This window comes from Meleagris gallopavo, chromosome 3 (assembly GCF_905368555.1).
Source record: "Meleagris gallopavo chromosome 3, MGAL_WU_HG_1.1, whole genome shotgun sequence".
Lineage (NCBI taxonomy): Eukaryota > Metazoa > Chordata > Aves > Galliformes > Phasianidae > Meleagris > Meleagris gallopavo.
Window position 1 is genome coordinate 90,632,284 of NC_139406.1, and position 26,907 is coordinate 90,659,190.

Genomic DNA, 26,907 nt, shown 5'->3' on the forward strand with positions numbered 1-26,907 from the left:
CCACACTTTCTGAGAAGAAATTTTTCCTAATAGCCAACGTGAACCTCCTGAGCTGCAGTATGTTTGGCTCACAGGAGATAAGGTTAAAAGGGATATGATCAGTCCCCAGAAACACTTGCAGCAGCAGCAGGTGCCAGGTTTTAGCAGGCTGCCTGATCTATTGTGTGAAGAGCTGCAGGACACATTTACTGGAGACAGAAATGAGAGACCTTCCCACTGGAAATAAGGATCAGAGGTTAATTAACTACAGGAACATCCTATCGAGAATGTGAATTCCTATATGACAGCATGGGGAAATTCACTGAATATTTTAGGATAGGTCTGTTGTCCAATGAAGCTGTTCACTGTGCTGTTGTGGAGATACCTGCTGTGTACAGAGGGATGCTGAGGCTCCTGTCTCAAGTATCACAGAATCTAAAAGTAGTTGGTCCATCTGGTTCATCCCCTGCTCAAGAAGGGACACCTACAAGCAGTCTGCCCAGGATAATGTCCAGGCGGCTTTTGGAGATCTCCAGGGATGTAGATCTCAGTAACCTATTCCAGTGCCTGCCTGGTGCCCAGGAAAGAAGGCAGAAGATGAGATGGACTTTTCCTACCTGCAGTATTGCAACTCTGCCCCTAGCTGGTGGCTGTGGAAGATCAACGTGCCCTGCTTGTGAGAAAGAGCCAAGAAGATCAGTGCTTGGAGTCTGTAAGAGTGCCAACCTGCCAGTTTTGCTCTTCCCCCTCGGATGTCACCGGATCGCTGTCACATGAGTGCCGTGGGTGGGGGAATGCCCTGAGCATGGTGCTGTTGGCTGTACAGCCTGTTTTCTCACGTGGTAAGCCTATGAATACAGTCTGATGATTGCTCGAGGTATAACAGAGACAATTTGGATGCAAAACAGGAAAATATCTCAGGCTCAAAGCTGGAGCTGGTTCCTTTTGGACATGGAGAGCCTGAGCCTTGAGCCCTGTCTCTGGGTATTTTAATCTCACCAGCCAGAAACCTATATGGATTTACACTTCCATATGCAACCGTTTGATAATCATGTTGCCATGGCTACACTTTAGTCTTGCATTAAATGTGTCATTTCACACATTTACATCAAAAGGAAGTCCAGGACATGAAGCTCTTGTGTAGCAGAGTACGCTGGTCTCCCATGAACACTATGAACACTTCCCGCTTTTAACAACCTATTATTGTGTTTGCTGCTTTTTTTTTTTTTTTTTTGCTTTTTTTTTTTTTTAGGGGGTGAGGACTATGGAATAGGTTTAACAGCATGAAGATGAAGTTCCTGAGTGCTCTGTGGTCTTGTCTACTTTAAGGCTTTCTCAGGGCTGGCAGTTGTCCTGTTGGGATCTCAGTTGTCCCTGAGGTGCCTCCTCCTAAATTCTCTCCTGAGCTTCCTCCTTCTGATGGCTCTTTGTCCCATGTATAAGGACATGGGCAGCTTCTGTCTTGTTTTGAGCCTTTTTCTATCCTCTGGCCAGAAGCAATGGGCAGGTAAGTGCTATGAAGAAAGGTACAGGTAGTAAGGGTAGCAGAGGAGAGGCAGCACCTATGGTAACTAAATACAATGCTGGTTGGCAGAGGTGCACTGCATGATGCAGATCTGATGCTGCACTGATGCCACTCTGCAGCATCAGATCTGGAGAGAATTTCCATCCAGGTTCTAACCTTGCTTTTTTTGAGCTGATTTAAATAGATTTTTCAGGAACTCAAAACTTGAACAGTTTTGCCTTGTTTTTTTTTCCTTATAGCAACAATAGCTGGAGCATCATCAGCACTAAAACTGCACTAGAAAGCTTTGCTCTCTTGTGACAGCAACAGGACTGGAGGGAATGGTGTGGGGGAGTTGGACACGATGATCCTTGTGGGTCCCTTCCAACTCAGGATATTCTGTGATTCTATGAAAACTGTTTTAGCCAAGCTGACCTTTAAATACTAATTAAACACCCATGGGATGATGTGGGAGAGAGAGGTCTAAGTGAGTATGTAGGGCAATAGGTATCAAAAGATTTGCTCTGGAATAGAATGATGCTCTTAGCAGCAGTGAGGATGCTGAATTTGCTTGTGTAGATGAGTGATCCCTGAAAAAAGAATCAAACACACATGCCTGTGTGACCCTTTATTCCCTAGAGGAGGGAATAAAGGAAGTGTATGAAAGAGAAATAAAGAGGGAGGAAGGTAATAAAACAGAACAAGATGCAGAAGCTGCAGGAAGACAAAATTTCATTGGAAAAGCTTGTCTGAATGTGAGAAAGGCAGCTTGACATGCCTGAGAGGGAATGATCATCAGCTGTGTCCACGAATAAAGTGTCAGCCTGGCAAGTCTGGTTTTCAGTTTCGGGAATATGTGTGGCACTGCGCTGTAGAAGGACATGTTGGATGGCCCTGGAGGAGAGGAACCTACCTGTAGATGTCCCTGTTCATTGCAGGGGAGTTGGTCTAGATGACCTTTAAGGGTTCCTTACGCCTCAAACGATTCTGTGATTCTATGATTCTAACCCTGGACTGAACCTGTGGTGTTTCTAGAGTGGGAAGTTCAGACCTGGTTTACACCCTATCCATCACTAAGAGAATGAGACATTATATTATTTTTAATCATATCAGAGCATATCACAGTTTGTTTTTCTTCACTGTCAGAGCAATGAAATGCCTCCACAGGAGACTCCTAGTCCCCAGGGAGCATGCTGTGAGGATTTTTTTATACAGCATTTTTTGCCATCCAAGCTGATTGCTCTGAATGGGTGTTTCCTTACTGAGATCAAAATGAGTTAGCAGGAGGACTTGAAGTCTCACCAGACAGTCTGTGTGTGCGTGTGTCAAGCGTGCATGTTCAGCTCTGGCCTCACCAGCATCCTGCAGGAACGTGCTAACCCACTGAGTTCCATTGACTGCTTTCAATTGATCGGTTGTGTAGAAACAAAGCAAGCAAAGTTTCCGCTCTCTCAGATGTTGCAGAGGGTGTCGGGTTTGCTGCAGCATGTTGATCTTTTTCAACTGTTCCTTTACTTTTTGTTCTCTTTCTGGGGTGGCAGAGAAAGGTATTTTTTGGGACAGATAGCTGGCCAACAACAGGCAAGATCTCCTAGAAGAATGGACTATCACCTGCTTTTTTATTCCTTCTCAAAAGTGTAAGGGGCATCTCATACAAATGCCACACAGGTAAACACAGGAGGGGCATACAGAGCTATGAGCTGCCCTGTGAACGTGAAAGCCATCATCAAGCCATTGTGTTGCTAGCCCAACAAGAAGTATGGCTGAGTCTCCTTCCTCATACTCCGCCAACCTTTCCCTTTTTCTCCAGGGCATGGATAAAGCTTGGATAAAGCTTGCCTTTCCTTTTCACAGCTGCCAAAATACTGCCTTTCCTGCTCAGTTACCCCATTTTCAAACACTTCCCAGAGTTTGAATACTGTATTCCAAGGCATGGGGAGAGATAACTATAGACTTGGCCGTGGATGACCTTCATTCCCTTTTGCATCCCCTCCTCCTAGGAGTTAGTTATATGCAGCCAAAGCCAGTAGTACAGGGAGCAAGAAGAAGGAAAGAGGGTGAGTTGCAGCTAAATCCTGTCCTTGAATGTCTCTTCAGCCAGTGAGGAATGAGCTTTGTGCGCAAATGAACCCAAAAGGCACCATGGTTGTGCGTGAGGCATCTCACATCCAAGCAGGCCATAGTGGCCCCATCCCAAGTCCCTGAGCTGCCACACGCTCCGGCCATGCTCCAAGGACCCTGGGGACTGCAATGGATCTGCTGCCAAGGCACCGAGCTCCCCTCCAGGCAACTGGAAGATGGCAAAAATGCAGGTCGTGAATGCTGTCTGGAGTGAGTGACCTGGATGTGTCTGCCCAGACTACACACAAAGAAGCGACGTGGGCCTGGCTCCCTCACTTACAGGCCTTTGTGCCCGTGCAACGTGTGGAGAGCCACAGCTCTTGCCCGGCTGCAGAAGAGGCCACTGTTCTGCTCAGCACAATGGACTTGTCAAAGTAGATGCCAGGAGCTTCCAGTCTCCCTGCCATGTCTGCCAAAGCTTCCTGATAGTGGGCTGCTCTGCAGCCTAATGCTGTGTGCTGAGGAGAGATTCAAGTGCTTGGGATATTTAGATGAGAACTGTGGAGTATGTTAACAGCTGCCACTGTTTCTTCACTCCTGATGCTTAGGGTTTGTGAACACAGGATTCAAATGAAATAGTCCCCAGCTAATGACATGGTTGTGATCCGAACCAGAAACTTCTCTTGTGCCTAACAATTAGCTAAATATGTCAAATACTCCAAAATAGGTCTGAAAGAACCTATACAAGAGATGCATCAAGCTGATCCGTCTGCTTCCAGTATTGCACAAGGATCCTGGTCCTTCTGCCTGTGCCTAGCTACAGATTGTGCTCTTCTCTCCCTTGTAAAAGTGTACTATGAAACAGGTTTTGTAGAATCGTAGAATTGAGTTGGAAGGGACCGTTAAGGGTCATTTAGTCCTTTCATACAATGAACAAGGATATCTACATCTAGGCTATGTTGCTCATAGCCCCCTCCAGCCCCACCTTGAATGTCTCAGGGGATCGGGCATCCACCACCTTTTTGGGCAACGTGTTCCCTTTAATGTAAGAAACTTCTACCTTATGTCCAAGTCTCTCCTCCTTTAGTTTGGAAACGTTTCCCCTTGTCCTGTCACAAAAGACCTCTTATAGTGTATCCCCTTCTTATAGTCCCCATTCAAATACTGAAAGGTTGCTATCAGGTCTCCCCAGAGCCTTTTCTTCTCTAAACATTATTCAGCATGACACATTACAGATAAAGGGAAATATTCAATTTCTGCTCGCTTTATTTGTTTGGGGCTCAAAATTAATTTATCTGAGAGAAGTTAAAAGCCAAAGATTTGTTATGATCAAGCAAACTGAAGGTCACATTCGGATTAAAAAAATGGGGGAAAGCAGATTTTATATGAGCTAGACCTTTTTTTTGTGTGTGTGTGTGTGTTAAAATTAATGAACTTTTCAGGGTGATCAAATTTGATCAAAGAATAACTAGAATTTTTCTTTTTCTTTTTTTACAGAATGAGACCACATGGGAAAATTTTATTTCGTTCTTTTGATTCAGTACTGTTTTTCCCCTGATCTTCAAATTGGGCCAAAGGTTCCAAAGGGCAGACGAACAGAAGAGGTGGCCTAGCCCATGTTTGCATCCATTGGAGTCTGCACATTGGGGTAGGTTGAACCTTCCCTGGAATCTTGCACGTGGCTCTCAGATCCCATAAGCAGGTGGAGAGATGCTCTGGAGGATTTTGTAGGGCCAGGAAGAAGGATCTAGTGAGTGGAGTGTGCCTGTGGGCTGAAGGGGTTGAAGGCAAATTGAGGTTGTGTGCTGGCATCCTAACTGTTCCTGAGGTACCATCACATGATTGAAGTTGATAAATTGGGTTAAATAAAACCTTAAAAACTCTGTTTTCACAGTGCCTCACATTCAGAATGGCTACATTGAGCCAGTTGGGAAATATGTGGGACTTCAGTTATACCCAGAACCTTAAAGACACTGTCCGTGCTTCCTCCTTGCCCTTTGATCACCAAGATCTTAGCTAAACCAGCAAACTATCCCGTGGACTAATAGCTGATGTTGAGTGAACCTGAGCATCAACACAGTTTCTACAGTGTATGTCAACTTCAAAGAATCAAGATGCCCTTCCTGGGGCGGCTATTCCTGTGATGAGAACAGGGAGGACACATTAGTAGACCTTTATGTATGTACCAAGCTGAAGGTCTGAGACCTCTGTGGAATGTTGGGATCTTGACTTGAGTAACCTGCTGTAAATTAGCAGGGCTTGGGCCAGATGACCTTCATATGTCCCTTCCGTCCTCAGCCCTTTTGTGATTCTTTGACTTTGACAGAACTGATCACATCAGATAGGGTCAATGAAACCTGCACTGGTTCAGCGCCAGATTTTGATCCCTGAGCCCCCTGAGGCTACATCACTCCCATTGCTCAGCCAGAGCAGAGACACCAAGTGGTACATGAGAGTCCTCTGAGCCTTTACAATTAGAAAAAGAAAACCTGGCAAATGCTGCTGTGTGGCGATCAAGGAAAACCTGTTTGCGTGGGATGTGCTGGAAAAATTGCTCAAGAATGGTGCATTAGCATAGAAAAAAAATGGTCTGGCTGCTGTTCAGGTTAGTGTTTTCTTGCATGCGTGCAGCTGCTAGCAAGGTGTTTGTTGTGCATGTGTGCTAATTCCCGTTGCTCTGGGATGCTGGAAATGTTTGCCCTCACCTAGTTTAGATTATTTGGTGTTTGGATCCATCTGAAAGCAACTTGCCAAAGATTTCAGGGTAAATAGGGGTATTCAGTGGGTATCAGTCCAGGAAAGCAGTGAATCCAAGATAAGTTTGTTTTTGGTGCTTGATCACTTTTTGCAGCCAGAATATATCAGAGTGGGAAGATGGGTGAATGGCAGGGCCAAAACATGATAACCACTTCCATGGCAGATTAGGTGTAGGGTTCCAATCCCTGTTAATCAAAGCTGTGACTATGCTTCAGAGGTAGAAGAGATTCACTGTCATCCAGATCATCTATCACAGGCTCAAAATGACTGAAATTGGAAGGGCCCTCTTAGTCTATCTGGTCCAACCTCTGCTCAAGCAGAGACACTCAGAGCAGGGTGCCAGGACCGTGTCCAGGCAGCTTTTGAAGATCTCCAACGGGAAACCCCGCAGCCTCACTGGGCAATCTATGCCAGTGCTCTGTCACCTACAGAGAACAAAAGTGCTTCTGGATGTTCAGAAAGAATCATCATTAAGTTTTCAAGAAAAAAAAATGGCAGGAACACCAAGATGTTAGCTGGAACCTCCTCCCAAGCACTGCTTGATGAATTGATGAATTGTCTGCATGCCTGGTGCTGCGAAGGACAGCCCTTCTGCATCTCCATTTCTATCTCAGATGAAAACTGAGAGAAAAACACACCAGGAATGGCTCCTGCAAGCTGGAGAGCTGCAAGTTTTCCCTTGTGTACCAATCTTACTCTCCTACCACTGTTCCTCTAGCCTTTCCAGCAATAATGATGTTATTCTGAGCTCAATTCTTGTAATCTGAAAGGCTAAAATCATCAGAACCACTGCTACAAGTGCCTGTAGCACTCAACTCCTTTGGTTTCAAATGTGAGGCCTAATAGAATCATAACTAGAATCATTGAGGTTGGGAAAGACCAAAAGATCATATTGTCCAGCCATCAACTCATGCCAGTGACTGCTCTAAGCCATGTCCCTCAGTGCACATCTATCCTTTTTGTAAACACCTCCAGGGGCAGTGACTCCACCACCTCCCTGGGTAGCCTGTTCTAGCACCCGACCACTCTTTTAGAGAAGTTTTTCCTAATATCCAACAATCTAACATCCCCTGGTGCAACTTGAGGCCATTCCCTTTTGTCTATTTCTAGTTACCTGGGAGAAGATGCCAACCCCCACTTCCCCACAACCTCCTTTCGTGGACTTTTAGAGAGCGATAAGGCTCATTTTAATATGGTTGTTCAGTACAGAGGACCCTTTAATTTAGCAACATTAAACAAAAAAAAAAAATCCAGACTGTGAATTTAGTGGGAAAAAAAATGTAGTAAAAGTAAAAACTGTAGCAATCTGGGACAGGCTGCTACTGCCGCAGAATAAGTGCCCTTCCACTGCTGAATATTTTGGTGCTGGTCAGTCCTGATGCATTTAGCACAAGTATCTTGTCCTCTGGGAGTTAGCTTAGCATGTCACTGCAGTTAGCTTAGACCACCCTGTTCCCTGGAGATCAGACCTCAGACAACATGCTGGAGGCCTCATTTCCTCAACATTCATCCCAAAGGACAAGGACTGATATAGAATCATGGAATCAGAATCATTAAGGTTGGAAAAGACCAATGAGATCATCTAGTTCAGCTGTCCACCCATCACTACTGTGTGTGCTAGGGAAGGCAGTGAGAAGGGAAGGAAAGGCTGTGCCAGCCCTGTAGCGTGTAATGACCACGCAGGATTGAGCCCTCCATTCATAGACAATGGAAGCATCAATCCTACATCCATCAATAGTGGCACTGGGCATCCAACACTGGATTTTTAGAAACAAGCTGCAGTTTTAGCTATGAGACGTGTGAGATGGTGAGCACCAACAGCACCAGGAATAATTGTCATGTTAAACCCAGCTGGGCTTCTGTTTTTAAAAGCACAGCCCTGCATTATGCCTGGCATCACAGCTGTGATAAACCATTATATTTGACCAGCTGCAGTCAGCCTTGGGGTACAGAGAGCATTTCTCACCTCTTCTCATCCCTCTTCTCCCCAGTTCATGCACTAAAAACCTCCCTGTAACTGAGCCTTTTCCTCCAAGAGCAGTTTTGCTTGTATAAACATCATTTCTGTAAAGGGCCTGGCATTCAACCAGCACTGGATTCAGTGGTGCTCATCACCGTGCTTTATGGGCTTTTCAAAATGGGTACCATATCTGAATTTGTTTTATTTTATTTTATTTTTTTTAATAAGACAAGATCAAATTGATCTGTGTGATGCTGTGAGATGAAGATAACATTTCCGAACAGCAGCCTGATCTGCTAATTCCGCCTCTTACCTGGCTTCCCAGGCTGCCTCATTTAACTGCCAGCAAACATCCTCTCCCCACATTAACCCCATAAAAAAGAGCTGCAGCAGAACCCACATAATTGCTTTTCTCATTCCGTATGCTACAATTTCCAGAGGGAACATTTCCTGCAGCAGCCAGATCTGCAATATCCATTATTTTTATGCAAGGAGTTGCTGTGCTGTATTCTCAGATGCCACCTTTCATCTCACACACTGCCTCCAGCAGCACCCAGCGGATGCAGTGTGCCCTTTTCCCATCCTCTCCTGGATAAGCAACTCCAGTGGCTCCGGACAGAGACAGTTTTCAGCAGCCCCCCCTGCGAGAGCTGCATCCCCCCTTGGAGCCAGGCATGCAGCACTCACATGAGCAGCAGTGCAGATCCCTTTGAGCAGCTCAGCTGCGACTCTTGTTTAACCTCGGCACTGAAATGAAGCACCAGGGCATCCAGCAGCCGACATATCACTGCGATGTCACCGTGAGCAAATGCACCGACACAGCAAAGCAGCCACGCAGCCCACGCATCGGTGCAGGCGGCAGTGCGGGGGTTCCCTGCTATAGGGGCAGCTGATCCGTCTGCTGCTGCTCTTGGCTTGATGCAGCAATTTGGTATTGCTAGCTAGTGGTTTCTCTCAGTGTTTAAAATAGCAGCAGGAACGTTCCCCATTGATTTATTCTCTGAGCACAGCTCGCAACCTGCCTGCATACGGCACATGAAAAAGCACTCGCTTGTTTTCTCCCTGTGTAGGAGACTGGGGGAGGAAGCCCTGCAGACTCTTCTTGCCCGGCTGCTGATAAATCCCGACCCAATGGAATAAAGCAGGGGATGCTCGCGGTGCGCGGAGCTGATTCGCTGACTTACCCTTCATCTCTCCCAGGAACACCGGGTGAAGAAGCCACGCTCTTGCTCCAGAAGGAAAGCAGAAGGAGCCCAGCAGCACCACTGCAGAGCCTGCTCAGAAGTTCGCTCCCTCTGCCACAGCGTGTGCAGCTTGCCAGGTATAGCCTGGATGAGAACACCCAGTGCTTTTCCCAAGATGAATGAGATCAGCACATATTCAGGAAAGGAAAAAAAAAATCCTACTAATATATGGGATGGTTTTTAACCCAGAGGTAAAGTGTTAGCTTACAAGTTCCTCGGGACTTGGGATTTTCAGGGGTAAATTTCATGGTGAGGGTGGAAGTCTCTCTTCTCCCTTTAGCGCTGCTTTTAAAAAAGCAAGCAAACGTTGTAGCCACAGGGTAGGCAAGAGCCCTGTGCTCAGCAGTGTGAGATGTAGGACACACGAAGGGTACTGTCAAACGCTGTGGAGAAGCCTTTGCAACCTGCACACTGATGCTTTTGGCTCAAGCCCATAGCTTGCTGTTGCAGGCACCACATGGCTGGAGCAGAGGGACCCTGACTCTGTTGATCTTTCCTGGGAAAGGTTGTTCACATTAAGCTCTCTTCTGCATGGCTGCTTCACACCACTGCAGATCTGCAGGGTGCCTTTCTGCTGCCAGGTCCTTTCCATCAAGCATCTCTCAAGTCTCATTACCTGAAGCCTCAGACAGGGAGACAGGGGAAGGGCATGAGCTGCTTGATGGACTTGGATAGGAACTAAAACCTTCTGGGGGCAGGAAGTAAAATGTTGTCACATACATCTAGGGTGTCTGTCCTTGTGTTGGGGAATCCTGAACTTGTTGGTGAAAGAGGAGAAAGAGACACCACACCATCCAGAGGGACATGGACAGGCTTGAAAAGGGGGACCACGTGAACCAAATGAGGTTCAACAAGGCCAATTGCAAGATCTAAGTGATTAGATGTTAGGAAGAAATTCTTTACTCAGAGAGTGGTGAGGCACTAGAACAGGTTGCCCAGAGAAGTTGTGGATGCCCCATTCTTGGAGGTATTCAAGGCCAGGTTGGATGGAGCCCTGGATAGCTTGATCTGGTGAGTGTCAACCCTGCCTGCAGACAAGGGGTTGGAACTAGATGATCTTTAAGATCTCTTCCAACCTAAGACATTCTATGATTCTATGGTGATGCCTGCCTTGGTTAACAGTTGGGAACCTTCAGGACACAAGGTTGCATTTTCCTTTATCCTTTCTGAGGTGAAAAGTGAGTGCATTGGAGGAAAAGGGTTTGCTCAGGATCAGGATCCCAGGCTTCTTGGGTAGGAAACCAAGTTTGTTCTGCATCAGCAAAGCCAACAGGATCCCATGGGCACCTCATTGCTTGTGAAGTGCCTGTAAGCTTGGTGAATCCTGATCAGCATTGGTGGCAGGAGAAAGGAGAGAGTCAGGGAACAAAGTCATTCAAGGCCAGAGAAAATGCAGGAGAAAAGCCTAATCAAGCTTAGACTTTAGAATTCCCTGAGAGGAAGCTACAGCGAGGTGGAGGTCAGCCTCTTTTCCCAAGTAACTAATGGTAAGATAAGAGGAAATGGCCTTAACTTGTGCCAGGGAATGTTCAGGTTGGATATTAGTTAAAATTTCTTCTCAGAAAGAGTGGTGAGGCATTGGAACAGGCTGCCCAGGGAGGTGGTGGAGTCATCACTGTCCCACTGTTCAAGAAGAGGGTAGATGTGGCACTGAAGGACATGATTTAGTGGGCGTGAATGTGATGGGTTGATGACTGGACTGGATGATCTTAAGAGGTCTTTTCCAATCTCTATGATTCTGTGATGGACACAGGCCCTGGATGTGGTCTTCTGGGTGCTGTGACCTCTGAAGTCCCAGCAGATTCTACAACACAGTGGGGCAGTGACATGCAGGTCCCTTGGGCATGTGGGCAATGGGGATGGTAGACCTGCCTTCAACCCAGGAGGCAGCCGTGGGCATGTTTGTTTGCAAGACTGAACCTAACCTACCTCAGGTAGGTGCTCCGATTATAGTCAATACATGTTAAGTGCTGCAAAGATTTAAGGCCCTGCTTAATCATTAAATAATTCAATCATCGATGGCTGCGTAGGTTGCCTGAGACAGAGAGTGCTGAATCAGCTGATTTCTGGCAAGTGCAAGGTGTGGAAGGAGAAAACTTTCCAAGGCTGGATGACAGAACTTTAGAGATGGCAGCAATTACTGAGGCTGATGAGACTGAGAGCATTTATTATGACCTAAAAGAGAGGTCAGAGCCTGAGCAGAATGGATAGTAAGGTCAATGAACTAACAGAAAAACCTTAAAAGGCCAGCAGGAGCTTTGTTGAGCTCATCAGGCCAAACCACTGTGGAAGATCAGTGTTTGAGACTGAAGCAAAAATGCATGAGTGGCACTGGTAAAATGGGGAGCTCTTGCTCGCCATGGATTGGCCTGTCCTACCTGCAGGGACTGGCCCCTTGTTGTAGGCCTGGATGAACACCTAAGCAGCTGATGAGGGATCAGCTTGTGCCCTCCAGATGAGTTCTTTGTGAAATCAGGCAACCTGAGAGGCTTGAGGGCTCACAGTGGGGACATTGCTATGGTCCAGTCCATCCACCAGCCTGAGACATCTCATCTCCTGCCAATACATACCATGTCCCATCACTCAGAGGTGGGCATCAGACAGGGACCCATGTAATCATTTCTGTGATAGCTAATTCCAACCTTCACAGTACTTCTATTTCTCCCTATTCCTTCCTGTTGAGCTCTGTCATTCTCCATAGTGGGATCTTCCCATTTACACCACTGACTTTGCTCCTGGAGTTGTCTGCTCAGATGAAAAATGTCCTTCTCAAAGTAAGGAATATGATACTCCTTTAAAAGTGAAACTCACTGATATTAAGACTTTAAATCCTCGTTAATACCACTGCAGATGTGACTTGCTGCTAACCATGGAAGTGAGATGGGAACTCCTTGGCACTGTGCCCCATCCACAGACAGAGATTTCTGTAAGGCTGTATCTGGGAAGAATCTAACTGGGTGGAAAAAGCCTCAGAGCTCTCCTTGCTGAAATAATTCTATTTGGGGAACAGAGGAGGGGCTGGAACAGCCCTGCAGGGTTGTGACAGAGCTGCTTACCTGAGCTGAACTTCTTCAATGTGGTGGTGACACATAGCGACTGTGATGCAGAAGCTTTGGAGATGTGCCAAGATCCTAATTGTCCACTACCTTACCTATGGCATGAGTGTCCCCTGTGGGCTTCTGTATCACTAATCCTGCCCTAGCCTCACAGATTTCCTCCTAGAGCAGCTCTACAAGAGAAAAACAGCCTGGATGCTTTGCCTTGGTCTCAGATGAGACCTGCCCAAACCCTGGAGAAGTCAGCATCGCCAGCAGATAGCCCAGTGTCACAGCACCAGCTGCAGGGCTTGGCATCTGTTCTGAAGGCACCCCCTGACCTCAGCATCGCCCACGTCCCTGCAGCCTGCTTTAATCCCTTTTTAATTAAATGTAGAGGGGTGTGATGGCATCAGGAGGGTGGGAGGGTGATGGCCTGGGGTGTTTTGGGCTAGGTGTGTGTGCCAGCCAGCTGGGTTTGTTATGAGCCTGTCAGATCTCACACGCTAGCTTTCCTTCTCTCGAGATACAGCTGCAGCCCAGGCAGTGTGGATCACCTCTGTGACTTTCCCACTGCTCTGGGATCCTGCTGTGTCCCACCTGGCAGGAGCTGCTATATCTTGGATGTCAACAAAATCGGCTGTGGAAAGGCAAGGTGGCTTCTGTGACAGCACTGAACACTAGGGAGGAGGTTTGATTTAAATCGAAAAGCAGCACTGATGAGATAACCAGAGCGGAGAGAACACGGTCATGGAGATGCTCAAGATTACTGAGGGTAAGGTCTTAGTCTCAGAGGTGACTGCACCAGTGCAGTGCAAAGTGGAACAATCTCATAACATATGGCCTTGAGCGAAATCAAAGTGATCAGAACAGGGGACAGAGCAACGTTCTTTTCAGCCACTGGGAATGACCGGGCACAGCTGTGTTCTGTGTGGCCCAGAGCAATGGTGAAGTACAGAAGCGAAGGAGCTGACCTGGATGAGGTCAATGCAAAGAGATGCCAGGGAGTAAACAATGTTACAGCCACACTGAGAAAACCCAACTGTGTCCAGCCATATGGAGCTGAGGTTCGAAACACTCAGCTGGATGCCCTCCTGTTTTTAACAAGTGGAGGTTTTCAGCCCACTTGGGATAGCTGGTGGACAGTAGGTTCTCCATGGCTGGAGATCATTTCATCAAGGCAGCAAAATATTGCTCAAAGGCTTGGCAGAGATGATTAGTGCTGAGTTTTGCAAGAAGGCAGATTGCTTATCATTGTATACCCGATGTGTCTTAAGCCCCATGACTCTGAGAAACAGCAGCTGGTTATAGACCCTCCTTGCTAGAGTCATTTGAGAACCCTTGTGGCTTTATTATGTGGACAGCAATGTTGCTTGCAAAATCATAGGATCAAAGGATGATTGAGGTTGGAAGGGACCTCTAGGCCCATCTGCTCAAGCAAAGGCACCCAGAGCAGGTTGTCCAGAGCAGGTTGTATCCAGGTGGCTTTTGAAGATCTCAAAGGAGACTCCACAATCTCTCTGAGCAACAAATTCCATTCAGATCTCTGCTTCTCTAGCAAATAAATATGGGGAGAATTAGAAACTAAAATGAGGGGACTGTCATTACATCTGTCAAATTTTGAGTTTGAGCCAGTGACAGACTGCTGAGCAAAAGAGATGCTTGAAAGGAGGCAACTTGTGTGTCCCTTTGCACTCCCACATGCACATACTGAGCAGAGCATGGCCCAGCAAAAACACCAGAGGAGTGCTCAGTGAAGAGTGTTTGGTCTTTGGGAAATCAACACTTAATCCTAATCAGCTCAGAGATTTTCCTACTACCATGGCAACCACTCCCATGCTGACTAGCAGAACCTGGCCAGGCACCATGGTGTATTGCAAAAATGCTTTTCCTTCTCAAAGTAGAAGCTTGACTTGCTGCTCCACTTGGCTGTGCTGCTGAGACTGGTGAATGGATTTGGGTTCAGTCTGAGCAACAGGAAGCACTTAGTTACCGTGTGGGAGCAGTGGCATATGTTGCCCAGAGAGGTGATGGGGTCTCCTTCTTAGAGATCTTTAGAGGTCACTTGGATGTGGTCCTGGGCACTCTGCTGTAGGTGTTCCTGCTTAAGAAAGGTTGGAGCAGATGGACCCAGAGGTCTTTCCCAACCTCACCCATTTTGTGATTTTGGCCTTTGCAATACCAACAGTCTTATCTCTAACCACAAGAGCTGGTGAGGAGATTGGAGCACAAGTCTTATAAGGAGCAACTGAGGGAACTGGGCTTGTTTATTCTGGAGAAGAGGAGGCTCACAGGAGACATTACTGCCCTTTACAACTCTGTGAAAGGAGATCGTGATGAGGTGGGAGTCAGCCTCTTCTCCTGGCTAACAGCGACATGATGAGAGGGAATGGCCTCAAGTTGCGCCAGGGGAGGTTCAAGATTGATTTTAGGAAAAACTTCTTTGAGTGGTCAGGTGCTGGAATGGGCTGCCCAGGGAGATGGTTGAGTCACCATCCCTGGATGTGCTCAATGAAAGTATAGATGTGGTATTAAGGAACATGGCTTACTGGGTATCATTGGTGGTAAGGTGGACAGTTGTACAAGGTGGATCTTAGAGACCTTTTCCAACCTCAGTGATACTGTGATTCTAAGAGATGGACGTGTCTTGACCCACTGCCTCCAGGTCTTGTACTCTCAGCCTCTATCAAAGCTGGCAGCTTGGCACAAATGACTCTCTGGAATGGAGAGGCTGCTGATGGCTGGAGCAGCCTTGCAGGGATTTCACACAAAGGTTGTCATGACTGTTTGAAAATGTGGCCAGATACATGTCCCATGAGCTGCTGAGATTTCTTTCTCCTAGCTGTTCTCTTTTTGGTTATTTTAAGGGTTAAGGTTTAGAAAAAATTCTGTGGGACAAGGCCTTATGAAATCCTCCCCAGTGGGGACTGAGGAGATGCTTTGCTGAGAGGATTTCTGCTGGTGGGTTGCTTTTTTTTCCTGCAACATGTCTGTTCTAAGGTTGGCATCGATTCAACTGCTGTTCACAGAATTCAGCTTACAGCTGGAAGTAAATGCATTTATTCCACCCCTTTTCTCCACTGCAGCCAGGTGTGTTCTGCTCTCCTGAAGTGATGCTGATGACACTGTTTCCCTTTTTTACCCTCTACTGTTGGAGTGCTCTTGCCCTGCAGCTGTGCTGGGCTGACAAAGCAGAGCCCAGAGACCTGCCACAGTCCCAGTATCAGCAAGTTCAGCTGGAGCAACAGAGATTTTTGCAGGTATTAGGCTCTGTGGGAAAGCAGAGGTAATTCAGAACTAACCTGACTGTCTTTCCTGGGGATAAATTCATTGCAACGCTTACCTCCAGGCAGCAAAGAGGGAGAGATTTCTTCCTTTGTTCCTTGAATGATAATTCAGCACACTCCCGAAGATGCTTGGCTGCTTCTTTTCTGCCTTTGTGGTGAATCATACCCATGGGTCTAATTAGAACTGCACTGTGACAGTGTTGGTCTGGGAAAATTGTAGAATTATATAATCATAGAATCATGAAGGTTGGAAAGACCGATAAGATCATCCAGTCCAAGTGTAAACTCATCACAACCATGCCCACTAAGCCATGTCCCTCAGTGCCACATCTACACATTTCTTGAAACCTTCCAGGGATGGTGACTCCATCACCTTCTTGGGCCACCTGTTCCAATGCCTCACCACTCTTTCTGAGAAGACATTCTTCCTAATATCCAACCTGACCCTTTTAATGGGCACATTTTACTTCAAGAGGCAGCTTGGAGCAGAGCAGTGCATTCTCTCCTTGGGCCATGTAGAGAAAGGATTAGAGTGAGGAGAAACACAAAGTGGAGGAGGATGCTTCCCAGTTTGTCCAGAGCGAATCTGAAAAAGAAGAAGGGCTTTTTAAGAGCCTCAATATCTCCTGTGGGAAAGTCCCAGATGTGCTGAGTGGAGAAGCTGTGCTCTGGGACCTTGGTCTGCAAGGGTCACAATGAGGAGGTAAAGGCAAGCAGAGGGATCCTGGCAGAGCTTGAAAACATCATGAGAGAGAATTACATTTGTTCAGTGAGAAGGAAGAGCTGGCAGGGGACCTTTCCCCTCTCCTCACATCTGTCCAGTGCTGAGCAAACATCAACTAATCTTCCTGACACTTCTATAAGACAAGGAAGCATTATAGTGCCATAATGATAAGTGCAGTGGAAACCACAGCTGCAGTGACGCATACTGCACAAAACCACCACTTGGGCTGGTCTCAAAATCTGCAAACACAACCCATCAGGAGCCGGGCTGAGGTGTGTTTCCCACAGCAGGTCAGGGGCAGACTTCAGGAGGCAACCCAGGCGTCCTGTCTCACAGCTCTCACTTCTGGACTATGACGAGCTCTGTCAGCCAGGGAATAACAGGCTAATGGAGACTGTAGGGATGAGGAAGTAATTAAAAGCTGATCTGAGCTCCTGCTTTAGAACAACAACAACAACAAAGTCTTATTTTCTTAATGATTTAAATGCACCCTTTCATCTCCAAGCTGGCAGGAGCCATCTATTGTTTATTTCTCCTATGTTTGCTCCTAATCTGCTTTGCTCAGCAGACATGATGTTGTGCGAGACCATTTACAGGCAGTGTAATGTGGACACAGAAATCAAAATAGAGTAAGGAATGTTAGTTCACAACAACAAATACATAAAGATTTTCTGTCAAAGGTACAAATGCTTGTTCTTGTTGCTCAAAGTCAGGAATTTGTCAGGAAACAAGATATATTCATGGGCTCATTCTCAGATGAGATTTCCAAAGGCATGTTACAGGAAGGGAAAGCAGGACTATCTAGCTTTTCTGAGATGGCTTTGATTCATCCATTACTGGACTTAATGGGAGCTGGTGTTCTCTTGCAAGAAGCATATGTGTGCCAGCACATCCCTTGCAAAGCCAGCAGGCTAAGGGAAGTGGTAATTCTCCTCTATTTTATAGAATCAGAATAATAGATTTGGAATATAGAATCATTTCATTAAAGTTGGAAAAGACTGGTAACATCATCTAGTCCAACCATTGACCCATCACCACCATGCCCACTAAACTATTCCCAGGGCCCTATCTAACCTTTTCTAGAATGCCTCCAGGGACAGTGACTCTACCACTTCCCTGGGCAGCCTGTTCCAATGCTTCTCTTTCTGAGAAGAATTTTCTCCTAATAACCAATCTGAAACTGAAGCATTGTGTTCAGTTTTGAGTCTTCCAGTAAAAGAGAGACCAACAAATTGGTCCAAGTCCAGTGGAGAGCACAAAACACATGAGGAGAGGCTGAGGGAGGTGGGTTTGACCATTTTGGAAAAGCAGATGCTCAAGGGTATATAGATTCTTTCTTCCACTGTTTATGCGAAGGCTATGAAGAAGGCAGACATTCTCTTCCCCAGAGTGCTCAGGGAGAAGATGAAGAAGCAAACAGTAGTTATGGCTGTAGGAAATGGTCTTGTGACAACATTATAATGCATAATATGAGACCTTGTTGAGAGGAAGATGGTTTAATTTTAAAACTAAACAAAACCCAAAACTGTTATCACTCGTTGCATTCACACTTCTGCTGCTTTTGCCTTTTGGAATTCAATAGTACCTCTGCACAGATAGAGAACTACTACAGGAAGGTGTCATCTTTGGAGACATTCAAGATCAGGCTGGACCGAGCTCTGAGCACCCCAGTCTAGCTGTAGATGACCCCTGTTAGTGAAGGGGAGTTGTACTAGATAACCTTTAAAGGTCCCTGCCGACTCAAACAATTCTATGGTTGTATAAGCACTAAGAAATGCGTACCTACCAATTCAGCACTGAAACATCAGTATCCAACCTGTCTGTCTTGGATTCCCTGCAACACTGTGGATGCAAGGAATGCTATCTACTGAGTCACATTCAATCTTTTGGGATCCTCCTTGGTGGATGACAACTTGCTGGTTTTATATGCTTTTTTCTTTTTTCTTTTTTTTTTTTTTTGTCCCCTGGAGGATCTGCTTCTGTTGGCTCTCTCCATCCTGTCAGTGAGCTACCAGGATTTACCCTCTGACCTTTATCTCCCAGCTCAGGTGTCCTGAGATGGTGCACACAGATGTTCTGGGATCTTGTTGACTTGCTCCCCTTCATGCCATGGGTACATGTTATTTGTGTAGCCCTTCATCTAATGAAATGTCATTAACCTTACTAATACCTTACTTCTGTCTCCTCTGATAGTTCTCTGCCAGACTACAGACTACAGAGACCCTCCAGATCCCTTCTGTGTGCACAGCTGTGGTCTGCTCAATAGGGTCTCAGTACAGCTTTAGTCCTGGCTGACAATGGGCATAGAGAGTACTCACAAGATGGGAATGGCTTCCATCTCCTGGCCATCTCCACAACCTGATGTGTGTTTGAGGGTGAGTATCCTCCAGCTTTTAGACAGAGACTGGCCGTCTACCTTATAAATATAGAGAGGGCAGAGGGACTGTGATCCCATGGCACTTTGCTCAAACACTTTGATCCCACTCACTGTGCTCTATTTGCCAATCAATTTTCACAGCATCTACAGGACAACCATTCTTTGTACTTCTGTGAATCCTGGGGTGAAAATTATTGGGCAGGGGGAGAGGAACAGATATGCACAGTGACTGCATAAGGGGATTTCCTAGTCACATAGGAAAACTGGCTGAAAATGAACCCAAGCAAAAAACCCTCTTTTTGCAATCAGCTTCCCCAGAGAGCTCGGGAGGACCCTGTCCCAGCTCATACTCTGGTTTCCTCCAAGCCTGCCCTTCAGGCCTGCTGAATCTTTGGTTTGCAGCAATAATTTATCCCTCGCGTGATTCAGAAAGTTTTAGTCATCACCCAACAGCTGAATAAACCTCTTGTCTGGATTCCCCTGAAGGCCCAAAAGGAATCTCTGCTTATTGAACGCTCATTTGACCGGATAATTTGAAGGCAGTTTTCAAGCACTCTGGAAATGACCTTCTCTAACTTAGTTCAGCTCTTCAATCTCCTTGGCAGCAACATCAGCAGTTTTCCATGTATTTTTATTTCTGATTGGCACAGGCTCTACCACCATCGTGTTTACCCTGCTGGGACTCAGAAGGATGGAAGGGAGCCCCTGTTTGTCACCATAACCCATGTTGTACCTTCCTATGGCCTGGAAACAAAATTGCAGGGCATCATTTGCAAAGACTAAATGATCTTAAAAGCCTTGTTTCCTTGTTTTCTCTCATCCTAGAACATTTAGAAGTGGCTTCCTAGAACAGGTCTGTCCTCTGAGTATGGAATAAATTGCTTGTTCCCCAGCTTTCTCTCTCTCTCTCTCTTTTTTTTTTTTTTTTTTTTTTTTTTTTTTTTTTGTGAGCTCTACTAATTACTCTTGCTGCTGTTTTCTGGCTTGCAGCCACGGCTAGGTTGCTTTCTCATTGTTGGGCAGATAAGCTGCAGCATTCCCATGGGCAGAGCACAACAGGTTTTCAGTTCCAGCATTAATGCTTTCCAATAAAAAACTTTGTTTCCTGCAACCAATCTCATGCATGGCTTTGAAACATATTTTCAGTGAGTCTATTCACTGCACGACCACCTGCGTGAACGTATGTCAAAAAATTAGTCAGACAATTGCCTTGTGTTTACACTCTTCCTCACAGTGTGTTTCCAGCTTTCCACTACAAGTGGCAAAAAAACATCTGAGCCATCTTTTCAGAACTTTTTGTGATCAGATACAGAAATAGACCATGCATATCACAGTCAGTAGGTAATTTGCTGGAGATACAAAGCAAATACTGCCCTGCTTTCTTGTAATGTGAATGTTCCCCCTGACGGTTCCCCCTTTGCTCATCCATGCCTTTGAAGCCATTACCTATTGCAGCCAAGTCAGGCGAAGGACTAAAGATCTGAATACCAAAATTCTTACCCCTTTTGCAAATACCATTTGCTAGATAGAGGCCTCTCTCAAGTGCCCTGACTAATGGAAATACAATGCAGTGATTGCACTACTTATTACTGCAGAGAAGTCTCTAAAGATCTTTAAAAACTTCCAGGCTCTGAAAAAATAATTATGATAGAATCATAGAATCGTTTGAGCATGAAGAGACTCTTAAAGGCCATCTAGTTCAACTCCCCTGCAGTGAATGGGGACACCTACAGCTAGATCAGTTGATCATAGCCCCATCCAGCCTGATCCTACATGTCTTCAGGGAGATGGGGCATCTGCCAGCTCTCTAGGCAACCTGTGCCAGTGTTTCACTACCTTTATTGTAAAAAACATTTTTGTTACTCAGGGGAATCAGCTGAAGCTTCAGAGGCAGGAATTTATTTACAAGAGGAGAATTCATTTGAGTGAGTGGTGGCAATGGGGATGTTCCATCCTTTCAGCTTTGAAACGTAAGGGGTCTGAAAGGAAGTTGAAGAAATGGTGGTGAAAGAAAACATGGGACTTTCAGATCACTACTGGGCCTGAATACAGAGTGGGGATCTTTTCAGAAATAAAGGTCTGAGTAAAAGCATCTGGTTTCATGTTTTTGCTCTGCAGGGGAGATAGTCCCCATAGAAGGCCCAGAAACTTTGTCAGGTCACAGCTGCGTTGTACCTCAGGACTCTCCCAGATCTGGCCCAGGCAAGCACTCCCTGGAGACGCTCACCCCTGCCCCTCTCTCCCTGTCCTTTTTCTTCCTTGTTCCAGCTCTTTCTCCTTGTGTCATTTCCCTTTCCAGCCCATAACTGTCCTGAGCTGTCTCACACTCTGATCTTCTCCCCAAGTGACTTTGCTGTTGCAGTCTCCTTCTCTTTGCTTCCCACTTGCCTTCATCCACTTATCATGTTATCTTGTTCTCTCTTAGAGGAACTCTGCCAAAAATGCCCTCTCTGTGCAGTTAACTTGCCTGATTTCAGCAGGAAAATATTTTTTCCTGCTCTTTCTTTAGCAGCAGCTGGGGAGGTTTCTCCTGCTGAGGGTAGGTACTTCAGTGGATTACTTACCTCACTCAGATGCCTAAGTGGAGACTATCTGCTATAAATCCAGCCCTTCTGTCCCTTAATTTCCCTGCCAGAAGCGCTATGACAAGGCAGTAAGAACTGAGTTGTAAAGTCCAACCCAAACCCAGATGGGAATCCTGAGCGTCTCTGAGGCAGAATGATGCCTGGGAGAACTTATCCTAGTTGATGTCTCTCCATGGATGGCACAGAGTGTAGATGACAATTTCACATCCAGATACCCACTACTGTCTGCACTGACTTTAATCTGTGGTTACTATTGGCTGCTGTTGAGACTTGCAAGAAGCTAGAAAAGACGACCCTCTGGAAGAGGGAGCAGCAGAAGGCTCCAGGGAGTCCTGATAGCAGATTTCCAGTATCTAAAGGGGGGCTACAAGAAAGAGACAGACTCTTCAGCAGGGTCTGTCAATATAGAACAAAGGGAAATGGTTTTAAACTACAAGAGGGGGGATTTACATTGGGTATAAGGAAAGTTTTTACAATAAGGGTGGTGAGGCAGTGGCACAGGCTGCTCAAAGAGGTGGTAGAAGCCTAGTCCCTGTAGACATTCTAGGTCAGACAGGACAAGGCTTTGAGCACCCTGATCAAGCTGTAGGTGTCCCTGTTCATCGCAGGGGAGTTGAACTAGATGGCTTTTGAGGGTCCCTTCCAACTCAAACAATTCTGATCCTGTATCCCTAATGGATGTGGCTAAGCAGGATGGTGTGTAGCTATTCTTCAGTTCTTCAAAGGTTCAGCAAAGCAAGCTTATGTTGATGGTTCTGCACCACAGGTCTTCTTTCAGTCACTGAGTCCTTCTCTGCCCTTTCTCCTTTGCATGCACAATTCTTCTCTTTTACAAAGGATGGGGCATGCGAGGTGGGGGTTGGACACTTCTGTCAGGTAACTAGTGATAGGATGAGAGAAAATGGCTTCAAGATATGCCAGGTGAAATTCTGCTTGGAGATTAGGAAAAATTTCTTTTCCTAAGGAGTAGTAAAGCACTGGAACAGGCTGTCCAGGGAGGTGATGGAATCACTGTCCCTGGAGGTGTTTAAAAAATGTGGAGATGTGGCACTGAAGGCCATGGTTAGTGGCCACAGTGGGGTTGGGTGGGGCTGAATGATTTTAGTGATCTTTTCCAACCTTAATGGTTTTATGATTCTATCATTCTATGAACTGTGTCAGCACAGAACCTTGCAAGTTACAGGCGCAAAGGATGTTGTTACTACCAGACTCACGCTCCCAGCACTGCAGCTGGATATTGAACAAAAGGGAAAAAAAAGCAAGGCTGAGTCATTAACAAGTTAAATTCTCTTTCAAAGTCAGTCAGGCGATGCAGCTCAGCTACCTTCCCTTTCTTCCTATTTGGTGTGTGCTTGTGCATTTAGTAGAGCATCTTGTTTAGTGAGTGGGATTGCTTTTGATAGATGAAGGTTTCTGATTATGTAATTGCCCTTGTAAGGAAGCATAGAGGAGAATTTTAGCAAAATTGCTGGCTCTTATGCAATACTGTTGCCAGTGTTTACTCTGCAGAGATGCGAATCTCTTCTGTCACTTGGGCAGAAAATGCTGCCTTAATCTTTTAAGACATTTATGAAACATTGGATTATGCCAGGATCAGTGCGCTATCATCTGTACGAAATTTACTGGCTGATTGGATAGCACAGAACTTTTCAAGGCAGGTTTTATACTTAAACTTTGCATTTCCATGCTGGAAGAACAGCAAATATTAAGCTCTTAAGAGCCTTGGATAGATTATGAGGTCCAAGTTTTCAGTAATTGCTATGAATGGAAAGTTGGGCTTGAGCACCTGTCAAGAATAGAAGCTGTATTGCTGGTCACTGGTCTCCTAAATACATTTTCATCATATTTCTCAGCTAAGGGGATTTAAACACAGCTAAATTGCGCAGTAATATCTAGAGGCTATCCTGAGTCTTTACTGTCCCCCAGAGAGCTGTGAGATGATTTAATGACACAGTTTTAGTGTTCTAAGCAGTGACTGGAATAGTGACTTCAGAGCTAAAGACAGTAACATACGGGATATCAGACCACCTTTAATTCTGGTTCTACAGGTACCAGAACCATTCTCCAAATTTGATTAAAAAGTCCCTGTCATCCTTCTTTTTCCCCTACTCTGGCAATGGTCAAATTAGAATCACGGGAGATTTACAAGGAATAAGTTTAAATGCTTGTTACACTGTAGGAGACTGTGAGCTTGAAAAACAGTGAATCAAGGTTGGAAAGATCATTAAGATCATCCAGCCCAACCAACAACCCTTCACCACCATGCTCACTAAACCATGTCCCTAAAAAAACCAGTTTTCTGTCTTATTTTGTTTCTCATTTCCCATGTTTTCCAGTAGAAATGGGCCACACTGGATAGAGTTTTCAGATAGGTCAAATAATATTGTGTCTCTGAAAGCCACAGCACCAAGAGGACATTGACCCACAGTCTGTAGCCTCCAACACCTCTTGTCTCCAAACAGGCTTTCTTGTTGCTTTTAGTTCCATTTAACTTAGCCATTGAGAGACTGGCTGTGGCTGAAACATCCTACTGGAGCGGCAGTCTATTTCCCTGTCTCTCATATCTCTGGGTACCTGTGGAAAGTAAGGTTGCTTGCATTGGAGTAAGCTATTGTGTTTAATATGGGATAGTTGAGAATCACACTTATAAACTAGGATCTCCTGAGCAGGTCTCTGAGATGTCTGCTGCCTACAGAGGTTGGAGGCAATATGAATATTCAAGCTCAGGTTGATGGCATGATTTTGCACAAGATTGAAACTTACTGATTCAGGCAAACTGTTGGATTGATGTTGGTCTGGACCTGAAATTCAGCTGCTTTGAAAGCGTATTATGACTTCCAAAGCAATATAGTACAAAGCTTGAAGGTATTACAATTACTGCCATAAAAGTGTAGCCCTTCTTCAAACACACATTTGAATGTGATCAATTTCTAACATGAACATCATCTGTATGAAGTATATGGCAAAATTAATAAGCTTGGTGCCATTATCCTTGATGAAGCAGGATGCTGGCCCAGGTGACCAAGTATTGATTTTTAAGGAACCCCAGCACTGTGATATGCATTGTTATCCATGCCCAATAATAAAAAACCCACAAAATATGTTTCAGCCTGCAGTTAAAAGGAGGTACATGATGTCCCTAGGTAATCTGGTCACAGTTCCTGCACTGGGAACTGCTCTGCAAAACAAACACTCATCTTGTGCTTGGAGGAGCACAAGAAGAGCTAAACATGCTCATGTGTGCATGCCTAGACCATCTTGCATAAGGCTGATAATGTTTTCTAGCTGTATCAAACCAACATCAGCAGGTGTGAACACCCCTAGGTACACAATATTCCCTGCTTATTTCTTGCTTTTTGCTGAATGTTTGCTATTCATTAGTCAAAGGTTCCTCTCCCCATTTCCTCTCCAGTAACCCAGCAATGGATCCTCACGTTCTGGTCGTTTCCCCTTTTACAGATAAGGAAACAAAGGCAAAGACTTAGCAGAGCTGGAGATAGCCAATGTTGTGAACAGAGATGTTTTAAGGGCAGATTAAACTGTGAAAACCAAGGACCTGTTCAGGCACACTTGCTCTTGCCTTGGGGTGGAGGGAAGGAGGAGGTCACCTTTTCACCTCCATCCCAACTCTGCTTTCTGCGGTTTGAGGATCCACCCAGTTTCTTTGGAAACAAGGCCCTCCCATCTGTGACACACAGATTTCTCTTACTTTTCCTGTTTATGTCTTACTGATGCCCTCATTCTGGCTGTGTTTTCAGTGCTCGGGGCTCTGGGACTGTGAGCACGCAATTCGGTGCATGGGACACACTGAGCTCCTTGAACTGTGTCAAGAGACCAAGCCCCACTGTTGATTCTTGCATGTGTACAGAATGGATTAACACTGTGGTAGTGTTAGCACTGCACTATGTTATACCAGGTGCTATCACTTCTGCAAAACTGTCCTATAAACACAAGACCAGGGGCTCATCCAACTGAAATACACGTGCCTCCAAATCATGGAGTTGGGGATGGGGAATGCAGAGGTACTCCTGACCCAGAGAAGAGACCAACCTTCCCACTGGCACCCTTTGTGTCTCAGACAGCCTGTTAGCATTGTGATACATGTTTGTTTGTGGTTGTGTTTGTTAGCAGGTTACCAGGTAACAGCTGGGCTCCCTGGGTGTGATGGTGTGGGTGGGAAGGAGTTAATTTCTCCTGGGGTGACGAGAGTGAGGAACTGGGTGTGAGTCACATACTCACAGTGATGGTGTTATCTGGGAGATCTGTGGTGGATGTGGATCCTTTCACATCACCCAGCCCTCTAGAAAGGCTTTGCCCTGGTGGAAGTCCCTGGGTCCAATTGGGGCTGCAGAGGTGGGATGGGCAGGCTGGGGCTCCTGGCAGTGTTTCACCTTCCATGGCACTGAGATCTTTGGAACATGGTATTCATGCCACCTTGACTTATCCCTAGTGTAAATAATTAAACAGGGCAATGCAGAGCCCTCCCCGTGGCCTTTGGCCAGGAGGAGGCTACAAACAGAAATCACAGACTCCATCTAGCAAGTACTCACCAGTATTGACAGGGAGGAGCTTTGTGTTTTGTCCTTCTTACACAGCTCTCATGGCTCTCAGAGAATCATAGAATAACCTGAGTTAGAAGGGACCTACAAGGATCATTGAGCCCAGCTTTTGCTTTCACACAGGACAACCCAAAATTCAAGTCCTGTGGAACTGCAGAAAGACGGTGGTTTAGGAGACAGAGTCACTGTCCCTGAAGGTTTTCAGGAAGAGAGTAGATGTCACACTGAGGGACATGGTTTAGTGAACATGGTGGAGATGGGTTGATGGTTGGACTAGATGATCTTAGGTTGGATTCTGTGGTTCTATAGAAGATATGTCTGTATGGTTTGTGAGCAAATGCACAGGGCATAGAGACGTCATCCTACTGCAAAGGGAGGACCTGGATGAAATACTGAGCATGTTGGTGAAAGCCCTGTTAAGAAGTGGGAAGGTCAGTGGCCTGCTAGAAATAGAGATAACACTCTGGCATGGTTGAATGGAGACGGTGTTGTGTTGTGCCCTGGCCTTGGCAGGCTTCCCATAGCCAGCCCTGCTCAAGCCAACCTGGGCTCTTCTGGCAGGCTCAGGCTTTCAGCATTGGTGAAATGTGAATGAAGGACAGATGGCACAGACACCATTAACCTGAAAGCCACAAAACCATGCTCCTATGACTGCCCTTCCTGATGTGAGGCTGCACCGGTGGGCAGTTCACAATGTTCACACAGGGATATCTGCACTTTATTGTAGGATTTTTCTGTTCTGGGATAGTTCAAATTGGAAGGGGCCTCAGGAGGTCTCTAATTAAATCTGCTGCATATCTGGGGGCAGTTCAAGGAATTTCTTATGGGTCATTCA

At 45.9% G+C, this 26,907-nt stretch overlaps 1 long non-coding RNA gene across 6 annotated transcripts in view; it reads left to right on the plus strand.

Annotated features, from left to right (window-relative positions):
* Positions 1-26,907, plus strand: part of LOC146544808 (uncharacterized) — a 95,862-nt gene that overhangs the window by 9,649 nt on the left and 59,306 nt on the right. For 5 of the 6 annotated variants that reach the window (XR_014882746.1, XR_014882741.1, XR_014882743.1 and 2 more), the window contains 2 exons: positions 5,042-5,192; positions 9,462-9,582. This is a non-coding gene — a long non-coding RNA (uncharacterized LOC146544808). Of the gene's footprint in view, positions 1-5,041; positions 5,193-9,461; positions 9,583-18,744; positions 18,927-26,907 lie in introns of all 6 variants that reach the window. The other variant, XR_014882742.1, reaches the window with a different exon arrangement.